Raw genomic sequence first — 13427 nt, 5'->3', positions numbered from 1 at the left:
GTCACTATATGGTGCCTAGGCTCCGAAATACCCTCCATACCGATACCTGTTCAAATAAATTTAATAATAGTATATTACTATAATTTTTAGTAATTGACAGGAAAACCCCCCTTAAGTTCACGCTAGAATCACAAAATTTTGCAACAATATAGGCTACAGTATAGAGCATGATCCTGCCAAATTTGGTGGAAATCGCACTATTACTAACAAAGTAATACTAAGTCAAAGCTGTCGCTTCTCTGCAAATTCGAGACTATGAATGTCAATATCACTTGAAAGTGGCTATTTTCACATAATATATGCATATTTTACGTGCTACATGCTAATGGGACAAATGCACACCCAAATCTCTTTATAAAAGAAATAAACAAAACCTTTCATACCTGAAGCGTCTAGCTTCCGGTTTCCCGACTTGTTTTTATCTCAAAGTGGCTTCACTAAAGTATGTGTCATTAAGGAGTAGGTCTGGTATATAACGTTTGCTACCTGAAAAGTTATTTTACGAATGGCGAGTCCAATCGACTCTGCATTAGCTCAGAAATACGACCAGAAAATATTATGAAAATTTTGTAAAATGCACAGCTTCGATAAGAATTTTTGGTCTCAAAGGTCCAATTTTTATCTACTTTTTAGTAACGTTTTTCAAAGTCAGTGGTATTAAGTTAAGCCAAAGTGGAGGCAGACGTCTTAGGATCTTTATGCGTCTGTGTACACGGACACAGAGAGATACTTCAGAAGGATAGGATCGAGGAAGGAAGTACCATATCGGAGAAGGAGTAAGGTACGCCTACATTGAAGAAGTGTTCCAAACATTAATGGAACGAATGGGCGGCGCTAAGATAGTCTAGATAACCCTCCACCATACCAAAGCTGCATCTGAACAATTACGAAGAATGACATGGGAATAATCCTACCTCAAGGATCCAATATATTTCCTTCGGAAATGTTAACTGGAGGTCTCTTGGATGTCAAAGTTTAATTGGACTGATGAAGTACAAGTACTACAAAGGGAAAGCGGTACCATTTCACTTCGACTGTTATGTCAACGTTCACAACGAGATTTTAAGGAGCAGCGACACTAACCGAACATATGGGATTTACTCCTCATCATATTCAGATCCGGATGAAGACAAGGATGGAAGGATCTTCAGATTGTCCGGGAGCATCAGCAATGCATAGAGCTAGCTACACTAAAGGAATATTCATATTTTTTCTAGACGGTATCGCGAATTATTTACAGCGGGGGATAGCATTACAATGAAGTTTCATTCCGATGAGAAATTTGAGATATGATGGTATAACAGGGCGGACTGGAAAAGCATAGCAGTGAATGAGCGGGCGCAGGGGTCGTTAGTCCAAGGGAGAGTACTTCAAATCAATAAGCAAGTATACCGTTATATTTCGGATATATGTGCCTACTTTAATGGACTTGCCAAAAATGGGAAAGTGCAGGGTGCTTATGGAGATAAATGGTTACAAGACCGTTTAAACTTCACCGAAAACTTTCATGGATCATTGCCGCTAAACTATCTTCTAGAGAAGCTACGGATATTTGGTGGCATTATCTGTCAATTCTGTTGGGAGATTCTGAGACAGCGCCTGCCATTTCTGCAAAGCAAATTAATGCACCTACGAAAATGTTTAATTCCAATTGCTAAATTGAAACAGCTAGATGTAAGAGGCATCCCACAAAAATGTGTCGTTTACAGGTAATAAGATTGATAGACATACTATAGTTAATAATACACTGTAACCATTGAAAGGGGGCAATATTTCTTTCAGGACACAGTGCAACTTTTCTTATACCATTATTGTTAGCCTATTTCAGCTTGCAAAAATTGTTCCGCTCGAAGCGTCTCATCATAGGTTTAAAGCTCTTACTGTACAAGACAATGATCTTGCCAGTCCTCATGTATTCCTCGCCCAGAGAGAGCTTGGGATCTTACCAAGAAGAATTGCGAAATCTTGGCCGCGTTCGCAGAATTTTTGGCCCCCTACATGAGGATGGACGGTTCCGTAGCCTACATAACGACGAAATCTATTAGCGATACCATGACCGTCCGGTTGTGGATAGACTCCGGCTCAATAGGTTACGGTGGACGGATCACTTAATCCGTATGGATGAGGATGATCCAGCCCGGAAAGTCTATAAGGGCAATATCTATGGTAGAAAAAGAAAACGAGGTAGAAACTGCCTAAGATGAAGCGATGGCGTAGGTCAGGACACCAGATAGCTTTTAGGGTTATCGAATTGGCGGACCGGGATGTCTGGAGTTCCTTATTAACGCAGGTCTAGACCAGATACCGGTCGCTGCACCGTTGATGATGGTGATGATTTGTTATTATTAGTTAATCTTACTTAATGTCGCTGTTTTTGACAAGTGGAAGCTTCTAAGAAAGTTAATTGATACAATTCGATATTGATGACTCGCGTACTTTAGTGTCGATGATTCCTTCGAAATCAAATTTGGTTCTTCTTCTCGCTGGCCACTTCAAAATGACTCCGTATTTGATTGGTGTTTCTCTAAATAGTATCTTATCACAAATGCGTTTGTCGATGTTTTTTCGCATTTTAAATACGAGTAAACCAAAAAAACAGAAATATTTCCTTAGGATATAACGAATAGATCAATCCCCCGAATGGCTTTGGGCCTTGAAGTGTGTTAGAGCACTTCATTCAAGACTGTAACGGTACACTACAGTACACTGTAGGAGGCAATGTGGTCAGCATTGCGCTCGCCTGAGATTATTACCCTGATATGACTCAGGTACTCATTCACAGCTGAGTCGACTGGTAGCCGACATCCAGTCACGATAACAAATCCCAACGCCGCCAGTGAGATTTGAACCGCGACCTTTTGCTACGACAGTCAAGCGCTCTAAAAGCTTGAACCATCCGGCCACATAATCAACTGAAAGAAGTAAAATTTTGTAATTGTGGACGGGTTATCGAGGCTCAAACATCGGGAAAGGGGTAAAAATGGTAGAGGTAGTAGAACAATAGAAGGAAAGTTGAAGGAAAGAAGCGGGAACAGGACAGAAAGAATTTACGAACCGGATGTCATGCATTGTTCACACTTTTCTGTAAATTCATAAACACACCATGGGTATGAATCATACTGAGGACGAAAACTGCCAAAACTGGATCAATTGAAAGCATCTAATAAGTTGTGTTGTGTTGTGGCGAAACCGCCAGTCGCCTTTTTCAATAAGTTGGGGACTTTGCCAAAAAAGAAACGTCTGTGAACCAGAAAATTGGGAATCTCTTTGTAATTAGTCCATTTCTACATCACGTTGATACGGACCCAGAACCCCTCAATCGTTTAAGAAAAAGGGAGACGTGACTGATAAACCAGGCCAGAAAGCAAAAGAAATGTAATGCTTTTGGAAGCCCAGCCCCTAGGGGGGTCTTAGCCCCAGTGAACGTGGACGGCGCATAACAAATGAGATACAATAGAGTAGTTGTGCCTATAATACCATGACCCCGAAACGGTCATCAATATTAAGATTCAAAGGTTTCAATGGACAAACCATTTATGTTGAAGTATTTGGACGATCGGAAAATCAAAGCAAGCTGGAGTATTCTCCACCGCACAAGAAACCCGTAAACAGATGGGAGGATTCAGTGGGCGTCACAATGGCCAACATCGGACCGTAGTGCTAATGAAGAAGACGAAGATTGCTGATTTGTGCTAATTATACCTGGGGTTCAAGAGTCAGCAATGACTGCAGACGCATCCAGCTTCTTCTCGTTACTGTCTTCTATTCCAGCGGTGAGCTTTTCCTTAGCATCCTGTTAGACCTTGATAGAGTTTTCAATCAATTTTTTTCAAAGGGGTCCTTTTTCGATTTTCTACTTCTCTAGATGACCTAGGATTCTCGCCAGTTTACTGCATAACATAGTTATTTCTTTTAGTTTATTTCAGTGATCAGTCATCTACGTCCATCGCAAGCTACAAAGGATATGGCCATGTGGGTTATCAGAAAAACGGTGTCGATTAGTACCTTTCACAGTTGCCACCAGTTCGAATATTTATGCAAGAGGGGGGGGGGGGGGCGGGGGAGTGCGGGACCTATTCTCAGAAACTACACAACCAAAAAATCTAAACAAGTACATGAAACTGCCACTATATGGTTTCTAGGCCTCAAAGTACCTTTCATAATGACACCTGCTTAAATGAAGTTGCTGATAGTGCATTACTATATTTTTGGAAAATTGACAAAAGACCAACCTTTTAGTTCATCTTAGAACCATGAAGTTGCAGTAACATAGACTGTAATATAAAGTACGATCCTCCCAAATTTGGTGAAAATTGTACTATTAATAACAGAGTTATAATTGGTCAAATTTGTGACTTCCGTGCAAATTTACTGTAATTTAAGACTTTGAGTGTGAGAAATAGGCAAAAATGAACAGTGTGGCATAATATATTTATACATGACACATTATGAGATAGGTATAAATGGAGAAAGTGTGCACTCAAATATCAGTAGATAAGAAATACCCAAAACCTTTCATATCTTAAGTGCCCAGTCATCAATTAGTTTTGGGACTGTGGTTCTTAGACATCAGCTTTATTATCCATCAGACAACCTATTAGTATTAGGATTAGTTGAATCACATGGCATCGAAATAAGTCAACTTTCAACCAGCTAGACATCTGCTTGATGATAAAATTTTCTACTTTCTTTTGCTCACTTTGGTATCAATTTGGTACCCTGGACTATGGTTAGATAGCTATCGTTGGGCCTTCTTGTTTTTATCTTCACTTCAGCACTGCCTGAAGTTCCTTCCCTTTTGAGTTCGATCTGGCTTGGGAGTATCTCTTCTTACAGGGTGACTTCCTGTCTTCTCCTCTCCTCCTTTCGCTATTCTCCGCCAGTGGAAGTCTTCCCGATATGCCTGGCTGCCTAGTTAAGGTTTTGTGTAAACACAAAACCTTATTAAAATCGGTTTACTGTCTGTCCGTCCGACCCACGCATTTTTCTCGGAGACGGTTATAGCGATTGACACGAAATTTGGTAGAATGGTGGGAACTGTGAACGCTCACGCATACAGTGCGTTAAATTTAAGGGGGGGGGGGGGGGGGGGGGGGCTCCCATACATGCAAAAGAGGGGTCTACAATTTTGTTTCATCAAATATAGTTATGTGGGGTATCAAATCAGTTAGTACTTTCGATGCCGATCTGAGTTTTGACATTTGTTAGAAAGGTGGGGAGTGCGAGGGCGGGGGGTTGAAAATGATCATTTCTTTAAGGTACCTGGGCTCCGAAATACCTTCCGTACTGATATCTGTTCAAAAAAAGTTAATAATAGTATATTACTATAATTTTTTGTGATTGACTGGTAACCCCCCTTAAATTCATCCTAGCACCACGAAATTTTGCTGGGATGTAGGCTATAATGTAGCCACAAAGTTTGGTGAAAATCGCACAATTACTAACAAAATTATAATACGTCAAAGTTGTTGCTTCTTTGAAAATTGAAGACTATGAATGTAAATATCACCCGAAAGTGGATACTCTCACATAATATACAGATATATTACGTGCTACGTACTAGCAAATACACAAAACTTTTCGTACCTGAAGCGTCCAGCATCCGGTTTCCCGACTTGTTTTTCGTGTGCTTAGTGTTGACTGCTGGTTATTAGGATTGACCCCTTAAGTGCGATATTCAGTCCCGTTTGTTTATTATAATAGTTTTGGCTTCTTCACTATTAATCGAAATGATTTTGCGATTCGAGTGTATTCGACCTATAATACTATAGCCCCCTCCCCTTTTTGGTTTTTCTCAGCTAAAACAAAAAATACAAATATCGCCTGCTAGACACTAATTGACAATCCACTTATTAAAGGAAATTTTATGATCATATTATATATATATGTCGAATAAGGTGTTTTAAAGTTTCATGTTTTGCATGTTCTTCTAAAATAGAAACCTATGTAAAGCCATAAAGGTTTCACACGTCCGACTCCATTCTACGGTTTGCTACTAAACTATAACTATAATATTTACCTGGCTCTCATCTTGATTAATATTGACCTCTGGTCCTGTCCACAAACTTAATTTTTATCCTAGTCATAGTCACAAGGGAAATAGGAAACGGCAGCACCCATTAGAGGTCATTACTACATTTACAACGTTTTGTACATTCTTGCCAGCACATGCTATCTAATTAGCACGCATCTGAAAATCACGGCAGCCATCAAGTTAATTAAAAAGTTTCTAGATTCATATAGTGGCTCTGAGTACAATCTAATCCTGGACATTCTACTAGGACATGCAGAACACGCTGACTCCACATTAATGTGACAATGCTGTTACACATTATATGGCGAAACTAACAATGGGGAATTTGTGAGTTTACAGTGAAAATGGAAAGCTTTTGTTTGGGTGTCCAATGTCTTTTGTTGGTCCGTCCATTAATCAATGCGGTTATGAGACCAAAATTTACAATGGATGATGTCATACAAGTGTGTATACGCATCTATGTGCAGAAGATACTTGGCGGGGATGGAGGTAAATTCTGTTCTTCTAGGCATTGCAAGAGTCATTGACCCTACTCTGCTAAGAATTAACACAATCAAATTGCTTTCTTCCTACAAATATTTCCTTCCGCCAATGTACGTTCTTAGGATATAACTGGTCAGGCGTGACGCCACTGTACAAATTGTTAAACTCCAATAGTCGTTTTGCCAAGTCAAAAAGGACGACGACAGAATACAAACAAAGAACTTCCAATGTTAGATATTCGGGACATTTCTATTTTGATTATCTGTGACTGGAGGTCGAAAAGATTGCGTGCCTCCTGCAATCATACGCGCTGAAAGCGAAACTAAAGCCATATCTGTCTCACATTACGGCATAAATAATTTCCCCCAGCACAAACTCCCCAGCAGTTAATAACGCAAAGTGGATTATTGATAAAAAGTGCAATTATAGTGAATAAGCTGCCATCGGGAGTTTCCTGTTCATCGAAATCACATTAACTTCTAAATTACATCCTGAACACGAAATTTTCCGCTTATCTGAGCAACTTCAGATCCACCCCACTCTTTTCGTTCCGTGTCTTGTTAGCGGATGCGTTTGAAACAAAGAATAGTTTTGGCGCGGCGCCAGGACATTTCGTTTTCCATTACGAAAGCAACCACGTCATGGAGAAGATTTGAAATAGGAAAGCACTTTTAAGAAAATAAACCGGATCCGTCTTTTGCAGTGCTTGATGGTGTGGTATGGAATTAGCAGTTGAAGGATGTGCTTGAAAGGACATACAAGATATTCCCTTACAATCTAAGAAGTTGTAAAGAATGTTGCACTCTAGATTTCTTAAGTATGCTATTGGGAAGATCTGTGTTACTACTCTTGTGTTTATCGATTCGAAGGATGTACGTATATAAAATAATTAAAGATTTCACCTTAATATCGAAAGGGATCTGAGTTGACCTGAGTTGAGGGGTGCCTTCTACAATATTTTCTTAGAAATGTTCGTGAGGAGCTATGATTCACAACATTAGCGTAACACGGCAAGTGGTAAGGAGTCGCCGACTTCAAATCTACACATAACTTTGAGCAACCAAATTGCAACCTAGGCACAGCATTTGGAAGCCTCACCAAATCCATGCCCCTCCACAGAAGAAAAACTGTGAAAGGTGTACTCTTCACTTAAGTGGAAAGTCTGCACTCAATGTCTACAGAACGGTCGGCCAAAAAAAGAGAATGCAGGAACTTCCATAATGAAAGCCACTGAAAACACGACTAGGGCTCGTTTGTCGATGGCACTGTTGCCTATTTCGGAGAGAAAGGCCCGACAGAAGGAAACTTCAGCCGAAAAGAAGCGGAGACTACAAACTAAGTATTACCTGCCAGAACCTTTTCTTTCGCCTCTACCAGAAAAAAATGAAAAAAAAAAACTAGCGGCGTGGTTTAATACTGGTATGTAGGAACGGATGTCTATAAAGTGCCCTTGAATTTTGAAGAGGCTGTAATACGAACTCTCAGCATATTTGTTATAGAGAAGCAAATTCAATCCTGAATGAGGGGAGCTATTTAATTTATCCACCTCAACTAGTCTGATGATCGCGAAGTAGGTTGCTCCCCTACTTCTGTGGGGTCAAGAAAAAGTGACGAAATTTACCTAAAAATCAGCACTTCAAAAGTTCTTACAGTTGATTAGAGACTACCGGGTGCTGAACGACGTGTCACTATAAGATCACCGTTTTTCAGAATTTAGTCTGACAATTGAAGGAGACTATAATGCAATATAAGATGGAATCTTAGGAATACGGTCTGTACAAAATACAATGAACTTTGGACATAGGAGATCAATTGGAAACTCTAAATCACACAATTTTACAATGCTCAGCAGAGGTTCTACCTATTACCATAAGCAAAAGCGGTAAAATGGTTCTTTGGTAAAACCGAGAAAAATTCAAGAAATCAACCAGATGACTCTTGAATCGTGCTTGTAAAAGCAATAGAAATGAAAATTAATTAAACTTCCGGAGCTGATAGAGCGAATATAAAAGATCCGCAAAACGCAAGAAGCGAAATTATTTTAAAATATACTGTGAGTGACTGGAAAGCCAAAGAGAGAATTGGAATACTGCAAGAGTAGTGGTTACCAATGAAAAAGCGAGGCTTCTGCAATGTCCTTCGAACACTTCACATCACCTGGCATGGATTCTCATATCAGAAAGATTTTTCTAAAGACTCTTGCTCTGGACTTCGTGTCTACCTCTTAACAGAACGTTAAACTAGTCTTCATATCTAAGACTATTAAAATCCGAAGAAATTCAGACAGATCGGCTTAACATCATGCCCGCTAAAATGTCCAGAGAGGCTGGTTGAACGTCGCATTCGCGAGAAGACGCATCCACTAAATGAAAACCAACATGCTTACCATAGTGGGCAGTCAATCTGTCAATCTGTTTAGCACCCTTTGGTTTCAAAAATAGAAGATCCAGCTCTAAAAGACGATCAGGTAATGAGGGTGTTCGCGGAACACAACAACAGACGCAATGAAAGACCATCACAGAGGTGTATTATTGCCATTTCTGTGCAATATGTTTATCGACTCACTACTGTGCGAACTGCAAAATCTGCCGATACACGCCCTAGCTTATGCAGATTACGTGGCTATGCTAGTTGTTCGTTCAGTCTCGGAATGGTTTGTAGAAATGTACAACGCATGGTCATTTGATTGATAGTTGGTGCCTCAGGTATGGCCTCTCAGTAAACCCAGATAAAACCACAATGGTATTATTTACAAAAAGGGAGACGCTAAACGGATTTTGCCTTTAACTCTCCGAAGAAGTAACTTATCTGAGTGTTATTCTAGGCTAGAAGTTTCTTTCGTAAAAATACGTGGTGGTAAAACTGAAATTAATTCCCAAAGGAAAGCCACAAAGACTCTGTTGACGTGCAGGTTCTTTTGCAGGAAAAAAACTGTGATGTACCTCGAAAGTGCTGCACTAGATGTACACTGCAGTAGTAAGGACAATAACTACCAATGGAGCAGTAATCTGGGCAGACAGAATCAAACTCAGCGCAACAGCCACGGAGTTACACAAATTTCAGAAACTAGCTGGCTTGAATATCAGTCGGGCAATGGGTATATGCTCAACGGCATCCCTAGTGATTCTTCTGGGATCAACTCCTCGCCCAAACAAATACTGACAAAGAGGGTGATCTTCAGATTGTCCGGGAGTACTAATGAGACGAGAACATTGTTTAAACCTAACCTTCGAATCCTAGTGAGAATACTCACTGGTAACTAGAGGCTAAACTATCACCTGGGAAAGCTGGAAATATCTACGGACACTGTCTGTAGGCTTTGTGTGGTGAACGATGAAAACTTCACATATGCGAAGTAGCCCATGCACCTGAGAGGATACTTAATACTTAACATAATAATGTTTCTGCCGGTTATAGGTTTAGAGAACATGCTATAGTTTATAGATAGATAAACTATAACCAGTAAAGGAACAGAATAGCTCAACTTTTCTCAACAATATTATATACCTTGAACACCACATCCAGCGCCCCTCTAAATACGTTACTCAATTTTTGATGCCCTGTGATTTATCCATTCAGAGCTGTGTGATGGGAATAGTGCAGGGCAGTAAACCTCCGAGAGAATAAACCGGCATAAAGGTTAACATGCCGGATGTCACTATAGTCTGCATGGATATAGCTGCAATCACCACGGAAGAGGAGATTCGTAGGACCTTGGAAAAGGAAATATTGGACTACAAGAGTTGGAGGCTGTAAAAACGCTTATTGAAGCTTGGGGTTCAAGACAAACCACCATGATCAGTCTAACAGTAGAGGCAACACTCAAACTGTTGGCAGTAGAGACTAAGAATATGCTGGGTTACATGTCGACTTAGGGAGCAGATGATCAAAAGCATTTTTCACCTTGCTTCCAATCGCATTTCGAAAGGATGCACCAGTTCGAATGGCAGGTCAAAGCAATGCAGAAAGTGGGAAACACAAAGCCACATTAACAAGAATGTGTTTCCGCCCCAATTTCTTACTGTGCAAATAGAAGGATGATATGGATCATCCCGACATTGCAGCCAACGCCAGGTGTCTGAAATCTTAGATGAGACTCGCAAACTATCCCCAAGAAAGGCTTCGATGTGGCTGTAATTGGTTAGCCACATCGAAATAACGATGGCAGCATTTAGATCAAAGACCAAAAGCGCCAAACTGCACCATGGGCTTTTTCGGAATTAATGGAACGTCAATCAGAACAAAAGTGACAGGGATAAATCGCTACTCTGTCCCACCCAGCGCTAGACTTGTCGAGTATGCGCAGATACTGTACGCGCTGGTTCTGGACGCGGGAGGACGTTGGTCGAAAATCTTAGGAAGTTATTTTAACGTGTTGGCACATGAACGAGGCACCTGGACAACGGTTGTGAGGGACGTGGTTTCGGGCAAGGAGGCTTTACCATAGACTTATGGGAAAGCCCTGCAGCGACAATCGAAATGCAGACAAATGCAATGCAGCTTAAAAATGGTTATTGGGAGGAGCAGAAAGAACTGTCGGGGAAACTAGTACTACCCTTCAAATGGGTCCTACAGGGTGGTAATGAAAATGCCCGCGACCAAAACAACAAACGACGGTTCCGCTCAACTAATGGATCCTACCTCCAGTAACCGAAGAGAAGCTGCAGGAAATATGTAGTAGGATAGGCAGCAATAAGGCCCCAGGTTTGCGTGATCTATGCATTGATTTTGACAAGGGGGAAGGTAGATGGCCACATGAAAAACCCCGGAACAGATGTTAGGGCATAGCAGACAACGCAAAAATAACAAACGGTGGTTCAGCTCAACTAATGCATGATACCTCCAATAACCGAACAGAAGCAGCAGGAAATATATAGTAGGATCGGCAGAAATAAAGTTCCAGATTTGTATGGAATCACTAGAGGAGGTTTAAAGCAGATGGTGAAGACTTGCTCGACCTTTTCGCAAACACCGGGGAAAAGTTGGAAGGCTGGAAAGGGCCTGGCGGATGAGAAAACGGAAACGATTTTAATAATGAATCTCTAAGGCAGCTATCAAGAACCTAGGGGTAATAACGCTAAACTGATATTTCGAGAACAGTAGACATATTAAAAGGCAACAAGTGCCACCGTGGCAATTGCAAGAATGTTGCCGAATGTCGGTGGGCCGAAATATTGTAGAATATTGCTTTTAGTTTGAATGATGCAACCCATTCTGTTTTACGCGTTGCCTGTCTGGGTAGATCTCCTGCAACAAAGATGAGACCGTTTTTCGAAGGGTCGGCTGATTCCCAACATTGGGGTATGGCTCGACTGAAAACACGAATGGACCAACTAGCACATTATTCAGTTCCCCACGTAATACGGCGACTGCTACAACCAGCATTAATATCGCTTTGGGATGGATGATTCACCGAATTGTCCTGTCAAGTGGTACACCAGAGGATCTTGAGCATGTGATGTTTCACTGCCCAAGGTTCACGATGGAGAGAAGCATGAAGCGTTAGGCAGGAGCGAGGTAGTGGAATAAGTAAGGAGCGGGCAAGCTCAAAGGAGACGAAGCATGAGTGTATGTGAATCCTACGCGCGACCGAGTTGGAAAAGACGTATCTCTTTCAAATACTTTTACACCTCTGTGTACGCACCAAAAATAAAAAAATTTTGGAAGATTTTACTATATTCAAAATCAATATTAAATTTTTCAATTTCCCAAAGATTCTTACTTGGCCTATTGATCGCAGCTATTGTATCTAGCTGGATGTCGCCACTCAATCTTGAAGATTCAGGAGTTTATTATCTCCACAAGGTGGCCATTCGGCATTGAGCGGATGGCCTGCATATAACTCGCTGAAGTAGCTGTTCCAAATCTTTCGGCGCAAATGCGAGATCCTGGGTGATAGCGGACATCGTTCTTAAGTGGCTATGAGAGGCAACATTCGGTAGTAATGTTCTGATGTTTTTGGAAAAGTGCGCGCATGGAAACATCCTCGAAAATGATAGAAAAAGTGTTATTGTTCTAACAGGTTGAATTTTTCCCTAACGACAGAGTAGAGGTTTTGTGGTCTATCAGGGACCTATGCTGTATATCTACCAGCGGTCCATAGTGACACAGGAAATCTGCGCCTGGTATGGGGCCACGACTCACCTCTACTTGTATGTAGCCGTAAGTTGAGATGGGCATGAAATTTGCTGCACCTAATTTCAGCTGATGAGGAAATAGCTTATTGGGTCAGAAGACAGGAGGACCGAGACTTCCGCGCCTGTGTCTGCCAGATAACCTACTAAGGGTTAGTACACTGTAAGGCGACGTGTTGTTGCAATTCGGGTTGAAGTCGCCGTGCCCCCTCAGCGAACTCAGTTTTTGGGGTCGCGAGAAAAATGCATAGGGCGGTACATTTTGTGTGTTGATCCCCAAATCTACGGTTGTACCTTCACAAAAATGAAATTCCAAGTATAACTATGCTTAGACTAAATACACCGGGGCAGCCGAACACTTGTCGTTGTCTTCTCGTCGTCGATGATACCAGAGTGAACCCAATTTTCTGCCTGGTCTTCTGCACCACGCTCTCTCTGAGTGCTTCGTATTGCTTCGCTCCAACCCTGACAGACTTGTGAAACTAGTTACTATGGAAAGTCACCAGATATCCCGGTGGTAATTTTGGCGGCACTATCTACTTCCGCTGACATTCAGCCATCAGCATAGATCGCACAGCACCTGGGTTTAGGGTTTCTTTTATTACTGCGTAGCTTTGACATTGAGAGAATTAATCAAATCTATATACTCGACTATTTGTGTAGGCCTTTTACTGCATTTACGTGCTTATCTACCAGACAAATAGGTAGACAAACTGAGAACCGACTCCCGAATTAAAAGATCACTTAATAGATATGTATTTTTCATCATCATCGAC

Source organism: Hermetia illucens, chromosome 5 (assembly GCF_905115235.1).
Source record: "Hermetia illucens chromosome 5, iHerIll2.2.curated.20191125, whole genome shotgun sequence".
NCBI lineage: Eukaryota > Metazoa > Arthropoda > Insecta > Diptera > Stratiomyidae > Hermetia > Hermetia illucens.
The sequence above is the reverse complement of the archived record's forward strand: the minus strand, read 5'-3'. Positions refer to the sequence as shown.